The following is a 19,052-nucleotide window of genomic DNA, read 5'->3' on the forward strand; positions in this document are numbered from 1 at the left end:
AATCAAACTCAAGCTTTCTTTGAACTTTTTAGCAATTGTACCATCTGAATTGGGAGGTCGGTAAGAGAGGTCTTTTTGATCCGACGACATTTTTGCTAATAAACTGTTTTAAAGTTGCTTATTTTGCTTTGAGGACCAGATAATCCTTGGAAATGCAATTCTCCTTTCTTAGGAATAACATTATAAACTGCAGTTCAAATTAATTAACTTTCTTCGTCAGTTTGGTAATCCTACGCGTGGCAGGTGTCTTTTAGACTCCTTATTAAACAAGTCACCTTTTGGATAGTTTATCTTTGTTCTAAATGGCACATTATGTTGATAAGATCACTCACTACAATAAACAGTGCAGCAAACCTGACAACAATTATCAATGTGGCACACCTACACTCATTGTTCAATGTCAAGTAATACTGCGGAACCTGCAACGGAGCATTGGTTGGGTTGGCAAGTGTATTTCTCCACGCCAGAATTGTTTCACATGAGCATAACTTAAGTTTCTTAAACAGTGTAATTGTATGACATATTTTTATTCTTCATTTACAGAATGGCTTCCATATTATCTGTTAGTAGCGAAAGATCATCTGAAGTGAGCGGAAGTGAGCAGAAATTTGAATCAGCAATTCCTAAATGGCTGGGAAATTACATTCTTAAGAATGTGACAGGATCCTGGTAAGTATGGTTTCTAGATTAATGAATCCACACCTTCCAGCATTCCAAGTGAAGGCAGACTACTGTGGTGTTGAATTTATTAGTCATGATGGTACTCACTCAAGTAGAACGTTGCCACCATGCAGCAGAATTCGAGTACACAGTTTTATGTAGTAGGCAGTGTAACTTTTAAGAAAAAACGGTACTGTTTTATCTAGCAAAGAATATTAGAGAATATTATCGTTCATTGTATGTTTTAGAAAACGTTGACAACTGCAGTTTAAGTGTACTAGCAGTACAACACTGTCATATTGGCCAGTGCTTTGTACTACCGTGCCACAGCAAATGAAGGTCGTAAAAAGTGACAAGAGATAGTTTTATTCAATAATAAAACTAATCAACAGTTCATTCTCTTGTTCGGAAAGCAAGTACATACAATTTCAAGAGACAGTCAAGACTTTTGTCCAAAGGTAATGGATGTCGCAAACATTAGTACTCTGTGTTTATTTTCACGACAGTATACCCACTACCAGGAAGGCAGATTTGATCAAAAAAGAATTTTCCCCAGAGTATTATGAGAAGAAATTATGTATGACCATATGGAGAACATCGTTGACAATCTAACCCCCAAATATTGTTCTACAAGTCATCACACATTGTGGTGTTACGCGCCAACGATCGAAGTTTGTGCAACCTTGAAAAGCACCAAAAAGAAGGTGTACCGTGGCCGCACATACATTAGACAGAAAAAGGTGATCAGTCACGGAGCAAATCCACAAAAAGTAATTGCAAACACAGGGTAATTGTTTGTGAAGTTGATACCTTTCATGAGCAGAACTTCTGATGGAAGTTTCTTGTTCAACCTCAGAAAAGTTTTGCAGTAATTTATAATATTTTTGTACTAAAATAAAGGTCATAATATCATAAAAAAACGCTTTCTTATTCACTATGTGTCACCAAATCTGTCATAATTTGGTAATTTTTGCATTTGTGCAGAGGTAGGGGTTTTACAGACTCCTCTCATTCATTTTTGCGAGTGCAGCCACTCACGCATCCAAGGTTAGATATCTCCTCTACGATAAAATTTTCGACAAATATTAGGTTTTAGAGCAAAATCGGTATAACGTGTCCGAAGCCGATTAAAAAGCTTTCTAACAATACCTCATCCACTTCTGGTCGATTATCATTCCCCGAGAAAAAGGGATGTTGACATTAGAAATGATATACATGATATTCTTTTATGGACGATTTTAAATTAGAGGAGTGCAGCTGCTACAGTTCTAACGGACATCGTTCTCTGAAATCGATTTTGAACTGTGTGGTAGAGCGTGCACAGCATGGTACGACATGTACGGATTCATCCCTTTCAATTTACGTACACAACACGAGAAAAAAATGACTGCTTAACGCTACAACCGTTGACGGGACATTTCGTCCCATACCAAAATTTAAAACACTCTCTATCTTGTGTGTTAGGAGGTGGATAATAGTTTATGATTTTTAATACTTCTTAGTCTAGCACATTTAGAAATTAATTTCAGTGCTTTCGGTTGCACAGTTTTCGAGAAAATATAATAAATACCTAGAACTGTCGACGTAACATTGTTGGTAGCTGTTATAGTGTCTGCTGCTACAACGCAGATATGAAACTGTAACAGCGGCGTCTTTTAACGAATAAAACTTATAAACAAAATAATTACCGTGCAGGTGCACCGAAGTTATCTTCTACAAATAATACAGAAAATATTGATTCTTAAAGTACGGCTGAGAGCTCTGATTAATCAGAGGACTGCGACGACGATTCAGATGAATCTCCAAATATCAGAAATGCCAAGAAATAAATCGTTTCTGACTGCGTATATTTTTGTTTTTCCAGTTTTCATTGCAGCTGTGTTCATTGCATGAAAAATACACATTTCGCTTATCTCTATGTGCCTGTTGATCCAAAGGGCAACCATAGCGTAACGATACTAGAAATGATGAACAAGCGGTTCTGTTACAACGGTTCGTGGTAGTGAGGCCAGTGCTGTTGCGTTTGGCATTTTGCAAGATAATACCGATGAATAGGGTGTAGCTAAAGTTAAATGGTACTGTACCGAGTCACACACATGCTAAAAGCTGACGTAATTTAGGTAAAAGATCCTTTCAGTAATATGACTGTCGGTACAGAGTTTCTCATGAATGTGGGACGTGGAAGAGTTAGGTGAGACACCCTGAATAACTACTGCAGATTAGGAAAATGGTGTAATGAGAGCAGGATTCGTTATGAATAGGAAGGTTGGGGAGGGAGTACGTTATTGTATAGAGTTTAGAGCTTGGCTTGTTCTCAGCGAAATCAACAGCAAACCAACACCGACAACAGTTCAGTTACGCATACCGACACCCCAAGCAGAATTTGAAGATTTAAAGAAAGTATGTGAGGATATGGAACAGGTAATTGAATATATAAACGGAGATGAAACTGGGACACTGAAACGCAACTGTCCGGGCAGAGTAGAAGGAAGGGTTGTGGTAGAATATGGGCTCCTCTAAAAAGGACAATCCTAAATGATCAGTACGTATTGCCGCTAAATGGAAAAGGAAGCTCCTGAGCAGCCACATGTTCTCATTCCATGGGGCTGTAAACCGATGAGCATTTCTTGGCATTGCACTTCTTGTGAGCTGGTCTTTGATTTGTAACCTCCCCCGTCACTTATCGACCTTAATGACAGTGAAAAAATTAAACCGCGTGTACCTAATGGAAATTTGGGAAAAACAATCGTCACCGAAGTTAATCTGTCGGTAAAGAGGGAGGAAGGGCTACATCTAAATGAAAGGAAAATTGCAAATGAAATTGGTGGAAATTAATTTTGAAAAAGGGCGAAGTTAATAAAGGAAGTAAATGTGCGGTCGTAACGTTAACAATTAACTGACGTTAATTAGATATTTGAGATTTCAGGAAAATTACGGTCCCAGTCCTATGGACAACTACTATAATAACTGAAAAAGAAAGGTTAATGCACATATAATTAGCACTAAAAACGTGGCAACTAAAGGTTGACACGAGTTGTGTGAAAACTGAATGTTCGTCAGTAGTAATAAATTTCGCTACACTCTGACTTAATTTAGTAAAAGAATTAATAAAACCGGAAAATTAAAAGTTAATTTAGTGACTGAAATTAATAGTGAACTGAAGAACTACGAAATTAAATGAAATAAGGTTAGTCTTGGGCTACCTCAACAATCATCTCAAAAGCAACTTGAATCTACCAAATTTAGAATCAAGAGATTTAACTTTGAACTTGAATTAAATGATTTTGAACAATTTACAGTAGTAAAATTTAGTACGTACCTAGCTGAGCTGCAGTCACAGGTAAACTAAAATATGGTAACAAAACTCGCACTCTTAATTTGTGCTTGTGTAATTTAAATATATTTCTGTTTGATTATTGTAGCCAGCTACGAATACTTTAACTGAACTTTGAAATTAAATTAGTGAAATGGAATAATATTACTTTAATGCTGGCGTTTGAATTTCAACAACACTCGGGTACATTTGGGAAAAGGAAGGGACGCTGCTTGGTAATACAATTGGGACAATGAACAACAAAGGTTCATACGAAGTTGCTGTATTTTAGTGATGCTACTGGAACAGTTTGAAAAGCTGAGGTCTGCCATACAGTTCTAAAACTTTACGTGCTATCAGACTTCCTTGTTGGTTGATTGAAGGTTTGAAGTCGTCGATCGAGGAGGTGGCGACAATCAGTTATTGTCGGCCGTCGCTGTTGCAGAAGCTGGAAGTTCGAGCGCCTTCTTCTCGACACGGTCACCAGACGAAACGGGCTCTTGATGTGTGCCAGCTAATGTTCCCCGTCCGCGACACCGTGCCAGAAACTATCATAGCAAGTCGAGCGCAATTACATGCTACTAAGCCCCGAAAGCGTGGCAACTCGCCGGAGAGCCACTCAACACACCGCCTCCACCGCCCTACTTCCGCCGGACTCTGCTCTGTCCGCGCTTCACGCGGCAGTGTTAACACTACCCAAGATCCTAAACACTTTGGTTCTCCACCCGACCTATCGATGTAATCGTTCGAAAGCATAGTTTTCCCTAGGCAAGACACAGCGTAAAAATACAAATAATATTTATAAAACAAACGAATTATACATCGATATATATATACAGGGTGTTTCAAAAATGACCGGTATATTTGAAACGGCAATAAAAACTAAACGAGCAGCGATATAAATACACCGTTTGTTGCAATATGCTTGGGACAACAGTACATTTTCAGGCGGACAAACTTTCGCAATTACAGTAGTTACAATTTTCAACAACAGATGGCGCTGCGCTCTGGGAAACTCTATAGTACGATATTTTCCACATATCCACCATGCGTAGCAATAATATGGCGTAGTCTCTGAATGAAATTACCCGAAACCTTTGACAAAGTGTCTGGCGGAATGGCTTCACATGCAGATGAGATGTACTGCTTCAGCTGTTCACTTGTTTCTGGATTCTGGCGGTACACCTGGTCTTTCAAGTGTCCCCACAGAAAGAAGTCACAGGGGTTCATGTCTGGCGATTAGGGAGGCAAATCCACGCCGCCTCCTGTATGTTTCGGATAGCCCAAAGCAATCACACGATCATCGAAATATTCATTCAGGAAATTAAAGACGTCGGCCGTGCGATGTGGCCGGGCACCATCTTGCATAAACCACGAGGTGTTCGCAGTGTCGTCTAAGGCAGTTTGTACCGCCACAAATTCACGAAGAATGTCCAGATAGCGTGATGCAGTAATCGTTTCGGATCTGAAAAATGGGGCAATGATTCCTTTGGAAGAAATGGCGGCCCAGACCAGTACTTTTTGAGGATGCAGGGACGATGGGACTGCAACATGGGGCTTTTCGGTTCCCCATATGCGCCAGTTCTGTTTATTGACGAAGCCCTCCAGGTAAAAATAAGCTTCGTCAGTAAACCAAATGCTGCCCACATGCATGTCGCTGTCATCAATCCTGTGCACTATATCGTTAACGAATGTCTCTCGTGCAGCAATGGTAGCGGCGCTGAGGGGTTGCCGCGTTTGAATTTTGTATGGATAGAGGTGTAAACTCCTGCGCATGAGACGATACGTGGACGTTGGCGTCATTTGGACCGCAGCTGCAACACGGCGAACGGAAACCCGAGGCCGCCGTTGGATCACCTGCTGCACTAGCTGCGCGTTGCCCTCTGTGGTTGCCGTACGCGGTCGCCCTACCTTTCAAGCACGTTCATCTGTCACGTTACCAGTCCGTTGAAATTTTTCAAACAGATCCTTTATTGTATCGCTTTTCGGTCCTTTGGTTACATTAAACCTCCGTTGAAAACTTCGTCTTGTTGCAACAACACTGTGTTCTAGGCGGTGGAATTCCAAAACCAGAAAAATCCTCTGTTCTAAGGAAAAAACCATGTTGCATACAGCACACTTGCACGTTGTGAACAGCACACGCTTACAGCAGAAAGACGACGTACAGAGGGGCGCACCCACAGACTGCATTGTCTTCTGTATCTTTCACATCACTTGCAGCGCCATCTGTTGTTGAAAATTGTAACTACTGTAATTTCGAAAGTTGGTCCGCCTGAAAATGTACTGTTGTCCCAAGCACATTGCAACAAACGGTGTATTTATATCGCTGCTCGTTTAGTTTTTATTGCCGTTTCAAATATACCGGTCATTTTTTAAACACCCTGTATATATATATATATATATATATATATATATATATATATATATATATATATATATGACCGGTATATTTGAAACGGCAATAAAAACTAAACGAGCAGCGATAGAATATATATATATATATATATATATATATATATATATATATATACAAATTGTAAAACAATTACAATATATAAAGACACAGAAATGTCATTTCTTCTGGTAACAAAATAAGGAAAAAATTTATAGTACAGTAGATGGAAATAGGAGGATATGCATTTCCGGCGTTACAGATTGCTAAGCTCACTTGTCTGAGAATCACGATGCTTGAGTCCCAGCACGGCCTTGGTTCACCTTTGCTGTTTGGTCCATGGGTATGTGGACAGAGCTGAGCATCGGATGCAAGTAGTTTTGTTTGGTGAGCAACTTGCTTGGTCCTACGGCGTGCTTGTTCACAATGTTTACGTGTGTCCACTTCCAAGGGGGGAGTAACGGTAGGAACGTTATTGGGTTCTTTTGCCAAAGGGGAACTGCAGCCCTTGCCTTTTGCCGTGTACGTTTTAAACAAATGTCAGCCACATTTTTTTTTTTTTTTTTTGTGTCCTAAACTTGTCTGTGTTAGCCGTATTTACGTGTTCTGGACGAAGTGAAGTGGTTTTGTGAAGCATGTGCTAGTATAGTCTTTCAGGCTCTAAGTGATTTCCTGTGCTAACCTCTTCATCTCAGAGTAGCACTTGCAACCTACGTCCTCAATTATTTGCTTGACGTATTCCAATCTCTGTCTTCCTCTACAGTTTTTGCCCTCTACAGCTCCCTCTAGTACCATGGAAGTCATTCCCTCATGTCTTAGCAGATGTCCCATCATCCTGTCCCTTCTCCTTATCAGTGTTTTCCACATATTCCTTTCCTCTCCGATTCTGCGTAGAACCTCCTTATCCCTCACCTTATCAGTCCACCTAATTTTCAACATTCGTCTATAGCACCACATCTCAAATGCTTCGATTCTCTTCTGTTCCGGTTTTCCCACAGCCCATGTTTCACTACCATACAATGCTGTACTGCAGACGTACATCCTTAGAAATTTCTTCCTCAAATTAAGGCCGGTATTTGATATTAGTAGACTTCTCTTGGCCAGAAATGCCTTTTTTGGCATATCGAGTCTGCTTTTCATGTCCTCCTTGCTCCGTCCGTCATTGGTTATTTTACTGCCTAGGTAGCAGAATTCCTTAACTTCATTGACTTCGTGACCTTCAATCCTGATGTTAAGTTTCTCGCTATTCTCATTTCTACTACTTCTCATTACCTTCGTCTTTCTCCGATTTACTCTCAAACCATACTGTGTACTTATTAGACTGTTCATTCCGTTCAGTAGATCATTTAATTCTTCTTCACTTTCACTCAGGATAGCAATGTCATCAGCGAATCGTATCATTGATATCCTTTCACCTTGTATTTTAATTCCACTCCTGAACCTTTCTTTTATTTCCATCATTGCTTCCTCGATGTACCGATTGAAGAGTAGGGGCGAGAGGCTACAGCCTTGTCTTACACCCTTCTTAATACGAACACTTCGTTCTTGATCGTCCACGCTTATTATTCCCTCTTGGTTGTTGTACATATTGTATATGACCCGTTCTCCCTATAGCTTACCCCTACTTTTTTCAGAATCTCGAACAGCTTGCACCATTTTATATTATCGAACGCTTTTTCCAGGTCAACAAATCCTATGAAAGTGTCCTGATTTTTCTTTAGCCTTGCTTCCATTGTTAGCCGTAACGTCAGAATTGCCTCTCTCGTCCCTTTACTTTTCCTAAAGCCAAACTGATCGTCACCTAGCGGATTCTCAATTTTCTTTTCCGTTCTTCTGTATATTATTCTTGTAAGCAGCTTCGATGCATGAGCTGTTATGCTGATTGTGCGATAATTCTCGCACTTGTCAGCTCTTGCCGTCTTCGGAATTGTGTGGATGATCCTTTTCCGAAAGTCAGATGGTATGTCGCCAGACTCATATATTCTACACACCAACGCGAATAGTCGTTTTTTTGCCACTTCCCCCAATGATTTTAGAAATTCTGATGGATTGTTATCTATCCCTTATTTGACCGTAAGTCCTCCAAAACTCCTTTAAATTCCGATTCTAATACTGGATCCCCTATCTCTTCTAAATCGACTCCTGTTTCTTCTTCTATCACATCAGACAAATCTTCACCCTCATAGAGGCTATCAATGTATTCTTTCCACCTATCTGCTCTCTCCATTGCATTTAACAGTGGAATTCCCGTTGCACTCTTAATGTTACCACCGTTGCTTTTAATGTCACCAAAGGTTGTTTTGACTTTCCTGTATGCTGAGTCTGTCCTTCCGACAATCATATCTTTTTCGATGTCTTCACATTTTTCCTGCAGCCATTTCGTCTTAGCTTCCCTGCACTTCCTATTTATTTCATTCCTCAGCGACTTGTATTTCTGTATTCCTGATTTTCCCGGAACATGTTTGTACTTCCTCCTTTCATCAATCGACTGAAGTATTTCTTCTGTTACCCATGGTTTCTTCGCAGCTACCTTCTTTGTACCTATGTTTTCCTTCCCAACATCTGTGATGGCCCTTTTTAGAGATGTCCATTCCTCTTCAACTGTACTGCCTACTGCGCTATTCCTTATTGCTGTATCTATAGCGTTAGAGAACTTCAAACGTATATCGTCATTCCTTAGTACTTCCGTATCCCACTTCTTTGCGTATTGATTCTTCCTGGCTAATGTCTTGAACTTCAGCCTACTCTTCATCACTACTATATTGTGATCTGAGTCTATATCTGCTCCTGGGTACGCCTTACAATCCAGTATCTGATTTCGGAATCTCTGTCTGACCATGATGTAATCTAATTGAAATCTTCCCGTATCTCCCGGCCTTTTTCCAAGTATACCGCCTCCTCTTGTGATTCTTGAACAGGGTATTCGCTATTACTAGCTGAAACTTGTTACAGAACTCAATTACTCTTTCTCCTCTTTCATTCCTTGTCCCAAGCCCATATTCTCCTGTAACCTATTCTTCTACTCCTTCCCCTACAACTGCATTCCAGTCGCCCATGACTATTAGATTTTCGTTCCCCTTTACATACTGCATTACCCTTTCAATATCCTCATACACTTTCTCTATCTGTTCATCTTCAGCTTGCGACTTCGGCATGTATACCTGAACTATCGTTGTCGGTGTTGGTCTGCTGTCGATTCTGATTAGAACAACCCATTCACTGAACTTTTCACAGTAACACACCTTCTGCCCTACCTTCGTATTCATAACGAATCCTACACCTGTTATACCATTTTCTGCTGCTGTTGATATTACCCGATACTCATCTGACCAGAAATCCTCTTCTTCCTTCCACTTCACTTCACTGACCCCTACTATATCTAGATTGAGCCTTTGCATTTCCCTTTTCAGATTGTCTAGTTTCCCTAACACGTTCAAGCTTCTGACATTCCACGCCCCGACTCGTAGAACGTTATCCTTTCGTTGATTATTCAATCTTTTTCTCATGGTAACCTCCCCCTTGGCAGTCCCCTCCCGGAGATCCGAATGGGGGACTATTCCGGAATCTTTTGCCAATGGAGAGATCATCATGACACTTCTTCAATTACAGGCCACATGTCCTGTGGATACACGTTACGTGTCTTTAATGCAGTGGTTTCCATTGCCTTCTGCATCCTCATGTCGTTGATCATTGCTGATTCTTCCGCCTTTAGGGGCAATTTCCCACCCCTAGGACAAGAGAGTGCCCTAAACCTCTATCCGCTCCTCCGCCCTCTTTGACAAGGCCGTTGGCAGAATGAGGCTGACTTCTTATGCCGGAAGTCTTCGGCCGCCAATGCTGATTATTTATCAAAATTTAGGCAGTGGCGGGGATCGAACCCGGGACCGAAGACGTTTTGATTATGAATCAGAAACGCTACCCCTAGACCACGGTGGTATCTGTTTTTAATACGTTGTTCAATTATTTCAATTTTGTTTAACGTACTTTACTTTACATGTGGCTGTTCATCGTAGTTGTGTCCTCCAGAATGTTATCCCGCCATCTGATTCTGAGTCTCCCTCTTCCTCTCGTTCCATCTATTGTTCTGCTGAATGCCATTATACGTAGTCTATTCTCTGTCATTCTTTGTATATGGCCTGCCCAATTCTACCTTCTCCTCTTGAGCACGTCGACGAAGTTACGGTATTTATACCCCCTGTTGGTAGCCGTTTGCACAGCCCTCAATCTGGAGGACCAGGAGTCTTGATTTTGGGGTGCTCTATCCCTAGGACGGTTGCCTTCACCACGGCTGAGCGAGCGTCTCCTCCCCGTCCTAGTTTTGGTCCACAGCGGGTGTTTTATTTCCCCGGTACCATCTGTACCTAGCGCACATTCCCCTATCCGCCACGTGGGGAGGCGCCCGATGAGGGCCTAGCAAACCCCAACGGGTCAATGTTGTTTAAACTGAAAAATAATTTTTAAGAGCAATTTTTATTTCCCCAATAACTGCTATTTTTAAAATTATGTTTTGTGTAATGTGGGCATTTGCTTGAAGTTTATGATTGATGAAATGCTATTCTTGAATGTGTAGTGTGGGTTTCGTTTGAAGTTCAGAACTTGAACACATCTGTTCGTGCAATAGCTGGGGCTCGATTTTCTTAATCGTACTTATAAGGCGTACAGTGCCCACTTGTTCTTATAGTCTTTAGTTATGATGGCTCACGTGTGTGTCAGCGCCTCTTCGTAAATCCTCTTGAGCGCTGCTTTTCATCATTACAAATAATGTATTGATTTTTCGCTGTTTCACTATTGTTGATCTGCAGTAGTGTGAACCAGGGACCACAAAATCCACAAGTAATTAAATTTCACTTTTACATTTATCCTGTAATTACGTTATTAATACCTCAATGTTTTTAAGTTGTTACTAATTTACTTGAATACCATTTTATAAAGAAGTCTTTTGGTACATTACTTTTATTCACTAACTAGCATTTTCAGTCTTTTCCATGTTTTTTTTTAAACATTCTTTTAGCTGTAAGAGTCATTCATTCTGCTGCTGTAAGCGAGCAGTTTTCAATAAAAATCAAAGTGGAATATCTGAAATTTTATGCCAATTAATGTTAAGTGATTTATTCAAATGTCAAGTTTTAATTCCCATCACCTTACTGCTCCTACCTCTCTGTTAATTGTCTCATTTCAGTTAATACATATTACGGAAATAACTGGCCAATGTTAAGGTAGTGTCATTCTTTTTTCTACGTCAAACTGACCCCAATATTTCCCAAATAATTATCTCTACATATCATAAATTCACCAAGTATTGTGTTCAATCTGGTAGAAGCTACAGAATACTTAGTATTATCTGTAAATTCTGCTTGTATGTATTTAATGTGAGTGGAAGTAATAGTACAGACTTCGGTACTGGGAAAATGCATGAATTTATACGTTGATGTAATTTCTCCACATGTACACTATGGTTACACACCCACAGCAACATTCTGAATGGAGTTAGCTGTGGCTCGACGACAAACGGAGCAAGTATCAGAGGTAGTGGAAACTCAAAGTATAGAAGCAGATGTGCGTCCTATTGTGATGTATCAGGTGCTGCATCAGGAAGACTGCCTGCAAACTGAGTTGACTTCTTCTCCGACTCATCGGTGAGCCATTGCAATGTGGAAGAAATAAAACAGAAACAGTAAGTATTTGAGAAAACAAATACACATACATGTAATTAATAAACAATTAGAGAGACGGACAGAGAGAGAGGGAGAGGGTGGGGGAGGTAATTAATACTTACATGTATGAAACAGTTTTTCCTTTTTTTTTTTTTTTTTTTTTTTGAGTGCCATCTGACTCGACACATTTCTCGTGCTTCATGGTGATGATCGACCTTTCACTAGCGTTCATAGAGCATGGGTGCATAGTCTGACTGAAGGGTAGTAAACTTGGACAAACTAGCTAGATGGGCCAACTGCTAAGGCTTATACAGACATCAAAAAAAAGTTTTGCATCACGCCCGGAACCGAGGAGATGCAAAATATTTTTTGATGTGTGTATACGCAGAAACATCTTCGCAAATAAATAAAGTAGTGTGGTACAAATTAATGGTCGATTTAGAGGGCATGTGAGGTAGTCCCGTCATCTGACATCAGAGGCTGCTGGCTTGTATCCACCATATTTCGACTTGACTACCTTGGATGGACTTACATGACAATTTACAGAGATAACCATCGTAGGCCATCTTCTTGGTGAGCTTTTGACCATCAAACATCTTAGATCGCCATCTTGGATAGTGACATCATAGTTCTACCATACTGGATCGGTATTATTAATTTTGAAGCCATGTAGGGCGTCATCTTGATGACGTTTTCAGCTTCCACCCTCTTGTATTGTGATGTCATATTTTAGCCCTCTAGAATTTGAGAGAACCAGTGGGACCACTGTCCTTGAATTTCTCTCAGCCTAGAGGGTGGAGGAGTGATATAAGGTCATAAATGAAGGAAGTGATTGTGGAAGAGGGGGGCGAGGAGGAGGGGGATGGGAAATCGATCATAAATCAAGTGACAGGAAGGGTATGACGAATTGACAGGTCTTAAATCAATGGCCCAGAAATCGGCCAATCCCCATACTCCCGGCGAATCCTTGTATTCTTAAGGGGTGAAGGCTAGGATCAAGGCAGACTGAAAATTTACATGGCCCAATCCTACGACCTGTTTGTTTCCAGCTACATGTTCCGCCCCCACACTACCAGACCTAACATTTCTCTACAGTTACAAGCATTGAAAGCCTCACCCAAATCTCTGGAAATGTGTGACTCAGTGGCTAGACTAGAACTCAAAATCGTAGCTTCAATCCTTAGTCGATTTACTTTCATCCCTTGTCACTTATTTTACCTCTACCAATGAATTTTACATGGATCCGAGTCCACGTTGAACTGCAATTCCCATTATAATCTGCATGGGAAGTCAGTTCAGCTATCGGAGGGAATTGAGAGCACATTACGTCGATTAGGAGTACGTTTAAAACTAACCTACATATTGAGGACAGATTCAGCTAGTCGGAGATATGTATAATTTATGATGGATGTATAATGAATTTCTTCATTGTTAATAAGTCTGTCTTCGTCACCAAAATATCGAAGAAAGGAAGTTAATGTATAGCTCGTAGAAGATAGTGGCAGTCTAGACAGTGCCTCAGTCTCAATGTTCATATCGCATGAATATCAAGTATTACATTTTTGTAGAAGACACGAACACTTTGAAAATCATTTTGGCAATAACGTAGAAACGTCGTTAAAAGTTGCAAGAAGTAGCACAATAATCTGCTGTTATTACTTGTAGTGCAAGAAATGGCGCCAGCGTGTTTGAGGATATAAACGCAGTATCTGATTCTGTGGCGTACTAGTTTCGCGAGGAACTCGAAGACTCGCAAACTTCCCTCGTTTCTTCGCCGCTTGAGAAATGTGGAGGGCCGTGACTTTGCGGAAGGCTTTGCCAATTGAATTAATTTAATGCTCCATAACGGCGGAGGATTCTGCGCTATGATGGCGGATTATGGAACTTTATGACGAAGCATCCTTTTAAATTAGCAGCTAACGGTCGCGCCTGTGCGCGAACCGCCCTGGCCCGCGCGCCAAAATTGGTTTCGTCCCTGATTTGCATATACTGGAATTTAATACGCATTTGAATGCAAATCAGATGTCCGCGCACCAGTGGGCCAATCAACACAGCACGCTGTACGCTATCGGGAGACGCAGAACACGACACAAGTAGTTAGCCTCCGTCTGTTTCTTGACAAGCTCAAACCACTGGAACTCATTGTGCGGCAGGTCTTGGGCCCAGCGAGTAGCCGCAATGGTAATGCCAGTCGCACTTGCCTCAAGTTTATAGTTGTATTTACATTAGGTGGCGTTTCACAGTCAGTGGAGTGGACTGTACCGCCAGCAGTTTACCGCTGTGAGCGTCGCATTGTCGGTTTTGACTGTGATGCCACTTCCACTGTGCAAAGCACTGTGCCCTCCAGTTGTCAAGGAGGAAATTTTTCGGCACTCGAAACTATCATCTATTTCCAGAATAAGCCTAGGTTCGATACTAATTAAAAATACGATCCGATTTTGGACATGCCCAGAGAAATTGTGTAGATCTATAAAACACAAGAATTTCAGAACTATTACTTCATTTTTGCAAGAAACAGAGGCATCAAATCTTGTACTCGTTACGAGTCAAATATTGTAAAATTGCAAAGATCCCATTTTTAGAAGTTTAAACATAGTAATCGAAAAGTTAACTTGGGAAAGATCCATCAACTGTCGAGGTATTTTGGTAGTCAACGAAAAAAAATTTAATTAAGTTCCTGTTAAGTTTTAGACATATGATGTATAAGTTTGAAATATTTTCCCAAACGTGAAAGATTTCAACCATTTGAAGAGAAAAAAGAAAATCGTCAGTCCTAACTGAAATTAGGAATATAATTTTCCCATCTCTAGAGACACTGCACAGAACTACACAATACGTGAATTTAGGATTATTTAACAGATTTTTATGTTATGTAATCTTCTTTCATGGTAGCTTTTTGATTTGTTATTGAAACAATTTTCTTCGCAACGTCGGAACAAGGAGAGCGGGTAACAGAGAGAACATGCTCTCACAAAACCTGAACGTCTTACGGCACTCGTAAACTTTTCTCTTTTCTTAAAGAATATTAAAGTGAAATTTAACTTAAACTGTTCTTTGATAGGATAGCAGCTCGTATCATGTACTTCGTTTACTCAGTCCGTGAGTAACAAACTTCCCAACAATAGTTAAACCCAACCCTGCACATGTTAGTTGTTAAATTTCGCTCCATTTTCAAACTGAAGTTTGTCATTAAGTATTGCTTTTTCCGGGCGGGAAGGAGCGTCTGGTCCCCGGCACGAACACGCCCGATGGATTTGTGTCGAGGTCCGATGAATCGGCCAGTCTGTGGATGGTTTTTAGGCGGTATTCCATCTGCCTCGGCGAATGCGGGCTGGTTCCCCTTATTCCGCCTCAGTTACACTATGTCAGCGATTGCTCCACAAACGAGTTCTTCACGTACGCGTACACCACACAAGCATAGGGGTTACACTCGGCTGGCGTGAGACGTTCCATGTGGGGTCCACAGGGGGACGAACCGCACAATAACCCTGGGTTCGGTGTTGGGCGGCGGAAGGGTGAAGTGGACTGCGGTAGTCGTCGTGGGGTTGTGGACCACTGCGGCTGCGGCGGGGACGGAGCCTCTCCGTCGTTTCTAAATCCCAGGTTAACATGCAATACAATACATACAAGTATTACTTTTGCACATTAACGCTAACACTAATAATTATTCAAGTAATAATTTAGCCGAAAATGGATGCTACTGGCTAAGAACGACGATAGTGCTTTGTATAGCGATTTAGTCGTAATTAAGCACGCTCTCCGCGAATAAATCGATTAATAACTCACTGCTACTTACCAGCTCGACGAAAGACTTCCAGACTTACAACTTATCAGGAGCTATTAACTGTTAATATCTTATTATTTGGCTGGACTTTAGTTCATACGGCCTTTTGACCAGAACCTGCATTCGTCTCGCATAAAGACGCGTGGGTGGCAGAGACTGGATGCTGTTGATCGAAACAGCAATTCAGTGCTTCCTCCTGGAAAGGGAGCACTCTCCCAATGTTCCAGGGAACCAGCGATGCTCAAGGGGTACGATTCACCGCATCATATCAGTATCGATGGTACTACCCCTTACGAGGGACAAGGTCTTTAAAGCGAGTTTTTGTCAAAGCGGAGACCGTGCGTCGTGGTGGCTGCCTGCACACAGTGCTTTAAGCGACAGTATACCAATATCGAACCTCCAGTGAGAGATGACAATTGATTTAAATTACACTTTAAAGTGTTCATAATATTACTGGTGCTGAAGCATATTAAGTAATCATGCGAAACTCTTTAATTTCATCTCAATAGATGGAGGGTTATTCTGCCTATTTCTGCTTATCATTGAATTCTCGATCTTATTTTATCATGCCCACGGAATATCGTGCTTCTACAATGACGGTCAGCGTTACCAAGCTGAAAATGTAGAAACACGCTATAAAATTAATCTCATCGTTGAGTAAGTTTATAATTAGTTGATACCTGTCGGATTCATTGCGCCTCCTCTTTGTTAAGAGGAACGATATCTAGTTAACAATGAAAATGTTTTACAAAACCAGTTGCGACCCTTTCAGTTTTTTTTTTATTTTCACCAGAAATTATTTATATCAACCCTTCACCAAATAGTCCTGTTGCTGAGATATTAGAAAAAAACAATGACTGCATGGTCTAAAGCTGTAATCGCCAAACTTATGAAGCTTCTGTCCTACCGTACCGTTTTGAAATCCTACGATGAGCTTCCAGAAGAAACTGGGACTTAAATAACCACATTTTTTAAGAAAAATCTCACGTTTGTTTATTGCTTGTAAACTTAGATTCCTAGTTAATAAGAAACACATTTTAATTAAATCTTATTTTTGAAGCGTCTGATTTCTTATACTGTGGAGTGATTTTTGAAACTGGGAATTAAACCTTAGCTTCTGCTTAAATCCTATCTAATTGCTCTAAAAATATTGATTTTTACATGTTAACTTTGGATTTTAGCTGCCTTACCTCTTCTTTCATTGTGGCAGAATCCACTGGGAAACCCTTTTTAATCCCCGATAGAACAGTTTTGAAATGACTCTCGACGTTCCCTTATTCCAAACCTGTACTCTTGCGTAGCATAGTAAACACAAATTTGTCCTTTATATGGGTAAAGAAGTACATTTCAAATGAAAGTGATATTTTTTCTGCATCTGGCTTGAGCACGCAATCATTACAACGAGCCCAGATTACTATCAACACGTAAATCAAACTGTGCTCGTTATAAAATTTCTGATATACACACTGAAAATATAAAGTACACAAACTCAGGTGTCTATAGAGGCTGGCTAACAGTCAGCGTTTCCAAATTGAGTTTTCGAAATTCTTTAGGAGCAGACAGAAGAATACCCCAAAATCATACCATTTCGGCAAATTTTCCCCAAATTTCTTAAACCTACGTATTACTTTAAACTACACACATCAAAAAAGATTTTCAGCACCTCGGTTCCGAGAATTACGGAACCTGTATAGAAAACTAGAATAGAGATCAACATAAACATCATTTCCGCCCTTTTTATTGCTCATGAAAGCCACACATTGCATGTCGTACCACCACACAGCGAGACCTTCAGAGGTGGTGGTCCAGACTGCTGTACACACCGATACCTCTAATACCCAGTAGCACGACATCTTGTATTGATGCATGCCTGCATTCGTCTTGGCATACTATCCACAAGTTCAAAGTACTGTTGGTACAGATTGTCCCACTCCTCAACGCCGATTCGGCATAGATCCTTCAGAGCGGCTGGCGGGCCACGTCGTTCATAAACAGCCCTTTACAATGTATCCCAGGCATGTTTGATAGGGTTCACGTCTGGAGAACATGCTGGCCGTTCTAGTCGAGCGATGTCGTTATCCTGAAGGAAGTCATTCACAAGATGTGCACGATGTGGGCGCGAATTGTCATCCATGAAGACAAATGTCTCGCCAATATGCTGCGATATGGTTGCACTATCGGTCGCTGGATGGCATTCACGTATCGCACAGCCTTTACGGCGCCTTACATGTGCACCAGCGGCGTACGTGGGCCCCACATAATTCCACACCAAAACAGCAGGGAACATCTACCTTGCTGCACTCGCTGGACATTGTGTCTAAGGCGTTCAGCCTGACCGGGTTGCCTCCAAACACGTCTCCGACGATTGTCTGGTTGAAGGTGTATGCGACACTTATCGGTGAAGAGAACGCGATGCCAATCCTTGAGCGGTCCATTCGGCATGTTGTTGGGCCCATCTGTACCGCGCTGCATGGTGTCTTGTTTGCAAAGATGGGCTCGCCATGGACGTCGGGAGTGGAGTTGGGTATCACTAAGCCTATTGCGCACAGTTTGCGTCGTAACACAATGTCGTGTGGCTGCAAGAAAGGCATTATTCGACATGGTGGCGTTACTGTCAGGGTTCCTCCAAGCCATAATCCGTAGGCAGCGGCAATCCACTGCAGTTGTAGCCCTTGGGCGGCCTGTGCGACGCATGTCATCAATAGTTTCCGTCTCTCTGTATCTCCTCCATGTCCGAACAACATCTCTTTGGTTCATTCCGAGACGCCTTGACACTTCCCTTGTTGAGAGCCAAGCCCTTCCTGGCACAAAGCAACTATTCGGAGGCGACTGAACCGCGGTATTGACCATCTAGGCATGGTTGAACTACAGGCAACACGAGCCGTGTACATCCTTTTTGGAGGAATGATAGGAAGTGATGGTCTGTCGGACCGCCTCCGCATAATATGTGCTGTGTAAGCATGGTTGTTTACGTCTTTGGGCTGATTTAGTGACATATATAAACATTCAAAGGATCTGTGTTTGTGATACAATATTCACTGTCAACGTCTGTCTTCAGGAGTTCTGGCAACTGGGGTGATGCAAAATTTTTTTTGATGCGTGTATAACGTAGAGTCAATATCATCAAGCAGAGCTTGTGTGATTGTACGATAGGTAACGAAGATCAAGTGTAACTATAATGCTGCTTACAAAATAGACTAGCTAGAAAAAAGATGGACTGGGGAATGGTAAAATGAATGAACATCATGG

Source organism: Schistocerca americana, chromosome 4, assembly GCF_021461395.2.
Source record: "Schistocerca americana isolate TAMUIC-IGC-003095 chromosome 4, iqSchAmer2.1, whole genome shotgun sequence".
Lineage (NCBI taxonomy): Eukaryota > Metazoa > Arthropoda > Insecta > Orthoptera > Acrididae > Schistocerca > Schistocerca americana.